The following is a 13,304-nucleotide window of genomic DNA, read 5'->3' on the forward strand; positions in this document are numbered from 1 at the left end:
TGAGTTATGTTGTAAAGATAAGGTTTGACAAGACATGGTCACTGAGTGGATATAGAATTTGAGGGATAAGGAAGACTCCAAGATTATACCAAGAATACAGACCTGAGTGTTTGTAAGAATGATGGTGTCTTCAACAGAAATAGGAAAATTTGGAGGAGAGGTGGAATTAGGGTGGAATAAAATGAATTTGGGCTATATTGAGTTGGAAGTGTCACTGGGAAATCTAAATGGGGAAATATAGGAGGCAGATGATAATGTGGACTCAAGCTCAGAAGAGAAATGAGGGTTAGATATGGAGATTTGGGAGTCATCTGCATATAGGCCATCATTTAATCCATAAGAACTAATGAGATAACCAAATGATGGAGTATAGAGAGAGAATAAAAGGGGGCCTAAGACAGAGCTTTAGGGAGTGCTTAAAGGGGGTTAGGAGAATGATGAGGCAGTAAAGGAGACTGAAATGGAAAGGTCAGCAAGGTAAGAGGTGAACCAAGAGAGACTATCATCATGGAAAACGAGGAGGAAGAAGAATCCAGAAGGACAGCGGGGGGCAGGGGGTGTCATCAAATAGTATCAAAAACTACAGAGATATCAAGTAAAATGAGGATTGAGAAAAGGCTGTTGGATTTAGCAGTTAAGAGATCATTTGTAATGTTGGAGAGAGCAGTTTCGGCTGAGTAGTGGGGTTGGAAGCCAGATTGTAAAAGATTGAGAAATCAGTGGGAGGTGAGGAAATGGAAGCAATGAGTATAGACAACCACCTCTAGGAGTTTGGCTGTGAAAGAGAGAAAGGATATGTATTAATATCTTGGAGGAATGGTAGGGTTGAGTGAAGATTTTATAAGGTTTAGGGAGAGATGGCCATGTTTTTAGGTAGCAGGAAAGGATCCAGTGAATAAGGAGAGCTTGAATAAGGAGAGTGTGAAAGAAGGGAATGACCAAGGATACACACCCTCTCAGGGGTGAAGGAGAATATGGGATCAAGGGCATTAATGAACGGATTTATCTTAGCAAGAAGAGAGCCTGTTTCTTTGTCAGAGACTAGAGCCTATATGTATCGAATATAAAAATCTTCTATTTGGAATCTAAAACTCTTCACAACATTCTCTCTCTCTCTCTCTCTCTCTCTCTCTCTCTCTCTCTCTCTCTCTCTCTAATCTGTCTATATTTTCTATCTGCCTATAATCTATCTGTCTGTCTGTCTATCTACCTATCTTTTCTTTCTATCTACCTATCTGTCTGTCTGTCTTTCTATCTACCATCTGTCTATCTATCTATCTACCTGTCTATCTGTCTGTCTGTCTATCTATATATCCATCTATCTATCTATCTATCTATCTATCTATCTATCTATCTATCTATCAATCTTTCTATCTATCTAATCTGTCTATCCTTACTGTATATTACTTACCTTCATGCCCTCTAAGGCCCAGACAAAATGGCCTTTCCAATTTTCCTCACTTAAAACACTCCATCTTCTGTTTCTGTGCCTTCATACTCGTTGTTCCCCATGCTTGGAATTCTCTCCCCCCTCACCTCCATCTTTAATTTCCTTCAAAGCTTCCTCAAGCTCCACCTTCTGCATGAATTCTTTCCTGCACACACACTCACTCCCTCCCCCTCCCCTTATTAACTTCTCTTTATTTAGTTTGTATATACAGACTGTCCCAAAAGTCTTAGTGCAGTTTTAAGCTTAAATAACTTTAGAAGTACAACTTCTACAAAAAAAATTTTAAAAGTTAATTATTTAAAATTTTAAAATATTAATATGTTTCTTATCAAAATTCACCATCACTACCATCTTGTATTCCACATCACTCTGGTTGATTTTCTTTGTAAAAACTTTTATCAGTTGCTGCTCAGTGATTAAAAGGATTGTACTTATAACCTTCATTTTAAGATCAGCTGAAGAATGAGGTTTTGATGCTCATGTGACAGTTTTGACATGACTCCACAAGAAAATGCCTAATGGAGATAGATCAGGGGACCAAGGTGGCCAAGCAAGACATCACCTTGTTTCTTCTACTGATCCACCAGTCTGAGAAAGTGTCATCCAGAAACAGTTGCACACGTAAAAAAATGATGAATGACAGAACACCTGGTCATGTTAAAATTAAAAATGTAATTATCCCAAACTCACAAAATAAAAGAACTTTCAATAGTAAAGCTTTCAAATAATGTGTTTTGTAAGTGTGTGGCATTTACACTTCTGAAGTTACTAAAGCTTTGAACTGCACTAAAACTTTTGGGACACTTTTGCATTTATGCGTATATAGATATGTATTTAGCCTATACCTATATCTGTCCCCAATAGAATGTAAACCCCCTGAGGGCAGGGATCGTTTCATTTTTGTGTTTTTGTTCTTGTATTCCTAGCACCTAACACAGAACAAAGGAGGAAGGATTTGTGGGACAATGAAGAACTCTGTGGTAAGGAATGGGAAAGGAGTGGGTGATTGCAACAGATGGTCTCTATTTTCTCAGTAAAGTGGGAAGTAAAGGTCTCATCCAAGAGGGAAGGCAGAGAAGCTGTAGTACATCTGAGGAGAAAGGTGAAGGCTTGACAATCACTGTGTGAAAGTCAGCTGGGCAGAATAAAGGATTCCCAAGTCAACGTGAATGTCACTCAGTGGTGAACGTAGGGTTGTTGTTGTTTGTCTTTCACCAATGACGCCATGAGTGTATGGGGTATTCAGGGAGGACTAGCACCTGAGGGCATGCCAACCCTTCTCTGAGCTGTTCAGCCACCTTGGGCATGCACTTGTCACCCAGCTCTCACCTGTGACTCATTCTCAGTGTAAAGAGCATTGGACCTAGAGTGGGGAAGACCTAAGGTCAAGTGCTGCTTTGACCACTTAACTGTGTGACCCTGGGCAAGTCACTTAACTTCTGTTTCTCAGTTTTCTCTTCTATATAGTAGAGATGAAAATAGCCCTTACCTTCCAGTTGTGAGGATCAAATGAGATAACATAAGTAAAGTGCTTTGCATACACTTTGTAAGCACTATAATGGGGGGTGGGCAGCTAGGTTGCGTAGTGGTTAGAGCACTGGTTCTAGAGTTAGGAGGGATAAAGTTCAAATCCAGCCTCAGACACTTACTAGCTATGTGACTCTGGCAAATCATTGAATCCTGATTGCCTTCCACCCCACCCCTGAAAAAAAGCACTATATAAGTGTTAGTGGTTATTGATTTATAGGGAACCCAGGAGACACAGTTGCTTAATTTCCTCCAGGAGAGCTGAACAGCATATGAGTAGGAATGGAAGATGCAGATGGCAGGGGCGATGCAGGCAATGGCAGTTTGCACAAACACTTTTGATTGATAGCTGTGAAGGAGAGGAGGGGGCTGCGAATGAGTAGAGGGATGACCCGAGTAATTTGTCGGGTGGAATACAAATATATCTATACCTAGGCCAGAACCCATATTCGGGGTAGGTGGAACTGGCAGGTGATTGACACCCAGAGGCCCTCAGAGGGACAGGCAGCTTGGCTGATTTCCACAGTGCCCACTGGTGGCAACATGTGTGAATTCATTTGGGTAAAAGAATTTTTAAAATTCCGTTTTCTTTGGGAGCCTGAGTATTATATTGTTCCAAGCTTGAGAATGTTTCCTTTTGGCTGGAATTGTTTTTTTTTTAATTTTTCTCCTTTTGCTTGTTGGATGTTTTTTTTCAAAGTGAATTAACAGCTCAAAAGTTGTTGTTCCTATTGGAACTCCATTCCTGAAGGAGCAGCTGTGTTATATTGTTAATGTTAATGCCTTTAATGCTGTACTCTTGTTGAGTGGTATTGCTTATAACTGTTGCATAATTGTATAATTGAGTATATGTGTTTTCTGTGGTGCTAGGTATGAATCGAGGAAGAAGACAAGGGAGGCTGATGTCCCATCATTAAAGGGCTGGACTCCAGATTTGTACTTGGAGCCTAACCAAGGACTCCCAGTTTTTAAAATGCCCAAGGATGCTGAGGGTACATTGTGTGGTGCTGAGGATGGTGTGAATTACTTACTTAAGTGCCAGGAGTCAAACCTATGCCCGTCTGTGTTCTGTAAATTAGCTGAAGCAGCAACTCATTCCAGCATCCCTAGATAAGAGTTCAGGGGAACATCTGGAAATTGAAAATGAGACTTCCCACTGAGGAAAAGTAGCTGCGTACAAAGGGTCAAAACCCTCTTGAGCAGAGAAGGGCTCTCTGCAGATTGAATGACAGGATTGTTTGTGGGGAGGCTGACATCTGAAGATCAAAGATAGGGAAATGTCCACCTTTGTGATATCTTTTCAATTTGCCCCCTTCGCTCCTCTGACACGACCACTACCCTGGTGCAGGCCACCGTCACCTTTTAATCCAATCATTTTTCAGCTATGTCTGACTCTTTGTGACCCCAGTTGGGGTTTTCTTGGCAAAGATACTGGGATGGTCTGCCATTTCCTCTTTCAGCTCATTTTATAGATGAGGAAATGGAGGCAAATAAGGCTTGTCCAGGGTCACATAGCTACTAAGTGTCTGAGGCCAGATTTGAACTTGAGAAGATGAGTCTTCCTGACTCCAAGCCCAGTGCTCTAACCACTCTGCCATCTTGCTGCCCATCACCTTGTACCTGGCCTATTGCAATAACCTGTTGGTTGATTTCCCTGCCTCAACTGTCTCCCCAATGCAGTCCATGCCCTACATAGCTGTCAAATCAGTCTTCCTAATATAGATCTGACTATGTCACTCAATTAATTCAGGGGGCTCTCTATCAGCACCAGGATCAAATATTTGTTTGGTTTTTAAAACCCTTTGTAACCTGGCCCCTTCCTACCTTTTCAGTCTTCCTATAGCTGACTCCTTTCCACATTACTCTGAGATCTAGTGACAATGGCCTCCTTGCCATTCCTCTGACAGAACTCTCCATCTCCCAACTCTTGGGCATTTCCACTGGCTGTCCCCCGTGCTTGGAACTCTCTCCTTTCTTATTCCTACGTTCTGGTTCCCTGGCTTCGAGCTTCAGCTAAAATCTTCCCCTTCTGCAAGAAGCTTTTCCCAGTCATCCTTAATCTTAGAGCTTTCCCTCTGTTGACTATGTCTAATATATCATACATATTATATGTGTAGGATCACATACTATATATATATACATATATGTATATATATACATATATGTATATATATATATAAATGTGTGTATGTGTATTTCTTGTTTTACATACTTGTTTACATGTTGACTTCCCCTTAGCTCATGAGCTTTTTGAGAAGAGACTGTCTTTTGCCTCTTTGTATCACTGGGTGCTTAGCACAGTGCCTGGCACATAATAGGCACTTAATAAATACTTGTTAATATATTTGTACTTGGAGCATCACCAAAGACTCCCAGTTTTTAAAATGCCTGAGAATACTGAGGATAGGAACGTTGAAAGTACATTGTGTGGTGCTGAGGGTGGTGTGAATTACTTACTTAAGTGTACCAGGACTCTTTCCCAGGACTGTCCATGTGGATGGCAGTTAGATGGCTCAGTGGATAGAGTACTGGGCCTAGAATCAGGAAGACCAGAGTTCAGATCAGGCCTCAGACACTTACTAGCTATATGACCCTGGACAAGTCTTTCAATCTCTGCTTGCCCTGATCTATTGGAGAAGAAAATGGCAAGCCACTCTAGTAGCTTTGCCAAGAAAACTACATAGGCAATATTGGCGTGCCATGGTCCATGGGGTCACAAAGAGTTGGATAGGACTGAACGCCACATGATTGAAGCCATAGGCTATCATGCAGTAGTTACTGTGAGGATTAAAGATGCAAAGTGTCACTGGGCCTGTACCACAAAGGGACAGAGAAAGAAGAAAATGACCAATATGTACACAAAAATGACCAATATGTACACAATATGTACACAAGGCAGCTCTTTTTGTAGCAGCAAATAACTAGATCTGGAAATTAAAGAGTTTGCTCATCAACTGGGGAATGGCCGAACAAGTTTTCACATGTGAATGTAATAGAATACTATTGTGCTACAAGAAATAATGAAGGGAAGCATTTCAGAGAATCCTGGGAAGATTTATATGAACTGATGCAGAGTGAAGTGAGCAGAACCAGGAAAACAACTTAAATAAAAACAACAGCATTGTAAAAATAAACAACTTTGAAAGACTTCAGACTTCTGGTCAATGACCAATCACTATTCCAGAGGGCTAAGGATGAAACTTGTTATTCACCTCTTCATAGAGAGGGGATGGACTCAGGGTGCAGAATGAGACATTTTCTAGATGTGACCAATATGGGAATTTGTGCCTGACTATGTATATTTGTAACAAGGAACTTGGTTTTATTTTTCTTTCTTTTTTTCCACAATGGGGGAGGAAGAGGTGAGAGGGAGAGAAAATGAATTTTTGTTAAGTGAAAAAAAATAATAAAATAAAAAAGGATGTCAAGTGTCCTTCTGCGCTGGACAGTTGATGGGCAGGGACAACTGAATTCTCATTGTTCTGTGACATTCATCTGCCCCCTGAGAATCCACACATTCTATGGGAAAAATTCACAGGAAGGTAAAGGCAGACTGTAGTAGAGAGTATCAAGTGACACTGAGGCTTCCACTTTGAGAAAATGATAATAACAATAACAGCAATAGTTAGCATTTATACAGTACTTTAAGCTTTGCCAAAGACTTTAAATATATTACTGCATTTGATCCTCACAACCCTGAGAGGTAGGTTCTATTAGCATTTCCATTTGACAGATGAGTAAACTGAGATTGAGAGTTTAAACAATTCATCTGGAATCATACAGCCAAGAAGTGTCTGAGACAAGATTTGAACTCAGATCTTCCTGGCTCCAAGTCTTTGGAAACTGCAGTTCCTGAAGAATGGAAGGATTATATGCAGCTGGAACACTGCCATAATGTCACTGCATATGTGAGCCCGTGGAGCAATGCACAGAACCCACCTCCTTGACCCCAGGCTCCTTCAAGCTGTTCCAGCTGCAGTGTCTTTTTGTCTTTTTCTTTCATTTATAGTGAGGACGTCAAGATGACTATGACTCAGTTCCTCCAGCGACATGCCCATTCATTGGTCACTGGATAAGGATCTTATATTTAGAATGCTGCAGCTGAGTTCACTTTTATAGATGGTTTAAAAGTCACATGCTTCTGCCCCAGGCACTCTGGGAGCAGACCGGGACTGAGCAGGACTGAGGACCAGTCTGTACCTTGTGTGTACGTGTGTGTTTTTCTTTTCTGCGTTGCAACGGCCAAAGCATTCATTTGCAGGTGGCTGGCTTGCTGAGGACGAGCCTCTCTGTACTTAGCTAGGCTGGTCCTCAGAAAGCAAACACAGTCTACAGCTGGCTCTATCCTTGAAGCCATCCCAGGATGGAAGAAACTGCCAGATTGCATGCTCTGTGGGAATAGCCTTTGGGAACTCATGGTCACTGCCACGACACGAGATGGTACTGGAGGCGGGTTTTGTAGTGGTCTAGAGCCTTCCTATGTCTGCCAAAATAATCTCTCTGAGGCACAGCTCTGATCATGTCACCCCCTTGCTCAAAAATCTGTAATTCCCTAGTCCAGGAGTAGGCAACCTGCAGCCTGAAGGCTACATGTGGCCTTCTAGGTCCTCAGGTGCAGCCTTTTGACTTAATTCAAGTTTTACAGAACAAATCCTTTTATTAAGGGGATCTGTTCTGTGAAGTTTGGATTCAGTCAAAGGGCCACACTGATGTCGCCTCAAGGCCGAAGGTTCCCCACCCCTGCCTTAGTCCTTCTGGGACAAAATACAAATATGTAGCCCAGAAGTTCATAGGATCATAGTTTTAGAGTTAGTCATTTAGTCCAACTCACTTATTTTGTAGATGGAGAAACTGAAGCAGGATTCAAACTCAGGTCCTCTGATTCTAAAAATGAGCTTTCTACCAGACCATCCTGATTTAAGATTACTCCTATTCACATACACTGTGCTCAGAGGCAGCTAAGTGGTGCTGTAGTGCACAGAGCACTATGTCAGGAAGACCTGAGTTCAAATCCAACCTAGCAGCGTGAGCCTGGACAAATCACTCAGTTTCTATTTGCCTCAGTTTCCTCACCTGTAAAATGAAGATAGTAACAGCACCTGCCTCTAAGTGTTGCTTTGAGGATCAAATGAGATAATATTTGTAAAAAGGAGCTTAGCACAGTGCCTGGCACACAGTAGTCCCATCCCTAATCCTAAATTCCCTTTCCCTTTTGGTCAAATTCGACTACAAGCTATTTCTTCAATTTGAAATGTGATCTCCAGCCTCCATGCATTCACACCTCCTCTTCCTTCAAGGCTCAGCTCAAGAACGCCTCCTCCATGAAGCCTTGCTAATCTCTCCAGCTTCATGTATTTTTCCCTTCTCAAATTTTCTGGAGCACTTTATATCAACCATTTCTTTGCCCCCACACTATTACTACCCTCTCCTACTGGATAGTCTCTCCTCCCTTGGCTTCAAAATTATTTATGTGTATGGATACATACATATATACACACATATGTATTTATGTATAGATGTAGATATAAATCAGAAATTTTGCACATAACCCAGGTCATCGAAGATGGAAGCAGTTAGGTGAAAGATGCCAGGGATCTGCTTCTGGGAGGTCATTTTGTGTTCTCCTATCATATGGGAGGGGAGCATCCTCTTTCCGTTGACTGCGTAGCCAGGACTAGCTGCGTTGTTAAAACCATCTGACTGAGACACAGTCGTTCTCTATTCCTGGGTGGGGGGGCGGTCTAAGGGAGAAAGTCTTGTTCAGCCACAGAATGGCCATCATATATTAAACTGAGTGAGGGAAGACTCACCTTCCCCTTAGGCCCTATGACCCTGGGAAGTAGGCTTGGGTGGTGGGCAGGGGTAGGAGTTGGGGGGGACTTCTTTTTTTGTTTGTCTTTTTCTGTTCTTGGTGTGGGGAGTAGAGTCCCAGACCCGGAAGCTTGAACCATGGTGACCTCAGAGATAGGACTCCAAGCTGGATGTTGTAGCGAAGCCCTGAGAAGCCAGTGTTCAGGGCACTTGGGCTTGGAACTTGGTGGGAAGGATGCTAGGCAGGAACAGAGTTAAGCATGAATCCTAATCTCCCTCCCTTCCCCAGAGTCTCCCCCACTCTCCCGCAGTTGCTGGGGGAGGGAAAGATTTGTTACACCTTTGAAGTAAATATTTTGGTGTAAGAGCTCATCTGACTGTTAAGTGGTTAAATGAACCTGAAGGGCTGGGGACCCTTTACAGTTGAAGGAACACTACTAATGTGTGAATGGTGTGAGACTAGATGTGCTTCAACCAACCCCTTAAGGGTACCAGAGAAGCCCAGGGGAGAAGGGAAATGTAATAGATCTGGCCTTCAATCAATAGAGGCCAGAGGAGGCATTTTTACATATATACCTCCAACCAATGTATCCTCTTTAAGGTGCAGGAATTGTGTCATTTTTTTGTCTTTATATCTCCAGTACTGAGCACAGTAACTTGTACATTTTAGGTCATTAGTAAATGTTTAATGTTTGTCCAGAAAGAACCTTAAAAATTCACAAGGGGAAACTGAGGCCCAGAGACAGGGAGTCATGTACCTTAGGCCACGTAGTGGATCAGCAAAAGAACCAGAACTAGAATCTAGGGCTCTTGATACTAAGCCGGAGAGTTTTTTTTTTTTGGTCAAACAGCACTCCTAAAGGGATCTGTTTGGTGATAGCATTTTTATTGATTTTTAACAAGTGCACAACATAGAAATAACACTTCACCCTGCTGTTTACAATGACATCTGGATTATTCGTATTACATTTCTCATCTCTTCTCTCTCTCTCCCCCTTTCTCTCCTTCTTTGCTTCCCCTCCCTCCTGATCTCCCCTGTTCCAATGTGTGTGTGTGTGTGTGTGTGTGTGTGTGTGTGTGTGTGTAGACTACCAGCTGGCCTCTCATGATTTAGTGAGGCTCTTGAAGTGCTCTCACATCACTGCAAGGAAAACTATGTTCAGTATTTCCCTAGATACACAATTTGTTTGAGGCTCACCAAGTGTACCCTGGTGCTTTCTCTCTCTAGCTTCCCTTTCTCTCTCTCTCTCTCTCTCTCTCTCTCTCTCTCTCTCTCTCTCTCTCACACACACACACACACACACACACACACACACACACACTCATACATACACCATCCCTCTCCCAGGGTCCTTGGCCCAGCAAGTGGCCAGAATCTGAAGGGTCCTATCTGATGGACTCCCAGAGCTCTGCTGTCTCATTTATATAAAATGAGGGGATTGTTGTTGTTCAGTCACCAAGTCATGTCTGACTCTTGGTGAATCCTGTGGATCATAGCACACCAGGCCCTTCTACCCTCCATTATTTCTCAAAGTCTGTCCAAGTTCATGTTTGTTGTTTTCATGATGCCAACTCCTCATAGACTGTCCCCTTTTCCTTTTGACTCCTATCTTTCCCAACATCAGGGTTTTTTCCAGAGTCCCATCTTCTTATTATGTGGCCAAAGTATTTAAGCTTCAGCTTTAGTATTTAACAGCCTGAATTAATCTCTTTAAGTATTGACTAATTTGATCTCCTCGCTATCCAAGGGACTCTCCAAAGTCTTCTCCAGCACCATAATTCAAAAGCATTGATTCTGGAGCACTCAGCTTTCCTTATAGTCCAACTGTCTCAGTCATACATTGCTACTGGGATAACCATAGCTTTGACTATACAGACCTTTGTGGGCAAAGTGGTGTCTCTGCTCTTTAGTATGCAGTCCAGATTTGCCATAGCTTTCCTTCCAATGACCTTGTTTTAATTTCATGGCTGTAGTCACCGTCTACAGTGATCTTTGAGCCCAATTCTCCCTCTATTTGCCAGGAAGTGATGAGACTAATTGCTAAGAGCTTAGTTTTTTTTATGTTAAGCTTCAATCCAGCTTTTACACTCTCCTCTTTAACCCATATCAAGAGACTTTTTAATTCCTCTTCACTTTCTGCCATCAAAGGGGTATCATCTGCATATATGAGATTGTTGGTATTTCTCCGGGTGAACTCTTCCAGATTTTGACTCATCCAGCCTGGCATTTCGCATGATGTACTCTGCGTATAAGTTAAATAAGTAAGGTGACAATATACAGCCTTGTCATTCTCCTTTTCCAATCTTAAATCAATCAGTTGTCTCACATTCAGTTCTAACTGTTGCTTCTTAGTCCCCATACAGGTTCCTTAGGAGACAAGAAAGATAAGCTGGTACTCCCATCTCTTTGAGGACTTGCCACATTTTGTTGTGATCCACATAGTCAAAGGCTATGATGTAATCAATGAAGAAGTAGACGTTTTTTCTGGAACTCCCTTGCTTTCTCCACGATGAGTGAATATTGGCAATTTGGTCTCTAGTTCCCTTGCCTCTTTGAAAACTAGTCTGTTCTTCTGGTAATTCTTGGTTCACATATTGCTGAAACCTAAATTGCAGAATCTTAAGCATAAACTTGCTGGTGTGTGAAATGAGCGTAATGATGGAGAAGCTCTATATAGTCAATTGAAACAAGACCCGAAGCTGACTGTGGCTCAGATCATGAGCTTTTGAACAAAGTAGAGAAAACCATCAGACCACATAGGTATGAATATGAGGTGGAAGTGACTGATAGATTTAAGGGATTAGATCTGTTAGATAGAGTGCCTGAAGAACTATGGACAGAGGTCCACAATATTGTACAGGAGGCAGCAACAAAAAACATTCCAAAGAAAAAGAAGAGTGAGAAAGCAAAATGGCTGTCTGATGAGGCTTTACAAATAGCTGAGGAGAGAAGGAAAGCAAAAGGGAAGGGAGAAAGGGAAAGATATACCCAACCGAATGCAGAATTCCAGAGAATAGCAAGGTGAGATAAGAAGGTTTTCTTAAATGAGCAATGCAAAGAAATAGAAGAAAACAATAGAATGGGAAAGACAGGAGATCTCTTCAAGAAAATTAGAGATATCAAGGGAATGTTTCATGCAAAAAATGCATAAGACAAAAGACAAAAATGGTAGGGATTTAACAGAAGCAAAAGAGCTTAAGAAGAGGTGGCAAGAATACACAAAAGAACTATATAAGAAAGATCTTAACATCACTGATAACCACTATGGTGTAGTCACTGATCTAGAGCCAGATATCCTGGAGAATGAAATCAGGTGGTCCTTAGGAAGCAGTTGCTAACAATAAGGTTAGTGGAGGTGATGGAATTCCAGCTGAGATGATGCTGTTAAAGTGTTTCACTCAATATACCAGCAGATTTGGAACACACAACAGGGGCCACTGGATTGGAAAAGATCAGTTTACATCCCAATTCTAAAAAAAAAATCAGAGGGTTAGACTAGATGATATCCAAGGTCCGTTCCTTATGTAAATGCAAACATCCCATGAGCCTTTGGAGCTTTATGGCAATGGCACCAGACCTTGATCTCAGAGTTTGGATCTCCGAAGGATAGAGGTGCTAGGAGCCCCATTCTCCCCTCCCACAGTGGTCCATCGCTCTCTCCAAGGTACCAGTTTCTCTAACTCCCATACTGGTATGATTGTACCCACCCAGTGTTTTCTGCCTCCTGGACAATCTTGTGGGACACCTGGGATCAATAGTAATGTTGGCTCGGCCGACCTCCTCAGCAGCAAGTTCAAGGTTTCTGTATCCCAACCAGCCACAAGTGAATGGAACTCCAGGAACCAGAATGTCTAGTTCTGTCTTCAGGTTTAACCCCCAAGAAGCTGTCATCAGACAGAGCCAGATAAGTGAAGAGGACAAGCAGCAGCCCTCAGGAGCACCCAGAGTGGAGTGTCAGGTGAGGCCAGGACTACCTGGGATGGAACTAAGGCCCTATGGACCTGCAGGACAAGAAAATTTGAGGGCTGAGCTTAGAAAGGAGCTTCTTCCACACAAACACAAAAGACATGAGCAGTTTTTAAAATGACAGACAATACACGGGGAGGTAATATATTTGAAACCCATATCAGTTGTTAACAGACCATAAAAATACGGCTCCATTAATCTAGGCTGTCTGTCATGGCTCGGGTGGGTAGGGGAGCAGCTGCGGGAACCCACGTTTCCCTCCTGCGGCCTCCTCTGACACGCGAACAAATACATCTCAATTTATTTGGATGAGAACAAATAGAAATATTGTTTTCTCTTTCCCTCTCCCCTCTTCATGAATGGGCATCAAATCTTTGCAGAGAATGTGTGAGGGTGTCTGTGGGTGGGAAACTGTAAGAAAGTGTGTGTGTCTGTGTGAATATGAAGGTGTATAAGAAGGCATATATATATATATATATATATATATATATATATATATATGAAAGTGTGTAATAGTGTATGCCTGAACATGTCTATGTGTACAAGCGT

The sequence above is a fragment of the Trichosurus vulpecula genome, chromosome 1 (assembly GCF_011100635.1).
Source record: "Trichosurus vulpecula isolate mTriVul1 chromosome 1, mTriVul1.pri, whole genome shotgun sequence".
Classification (NCBI taxonomy): domain Eukaryota; kingdom Metazoa; phylum Chordata; class Mammalia; order Diprotodontia; family Phalangeridae; genus Trichosurus; species Trichosurus vulpecula.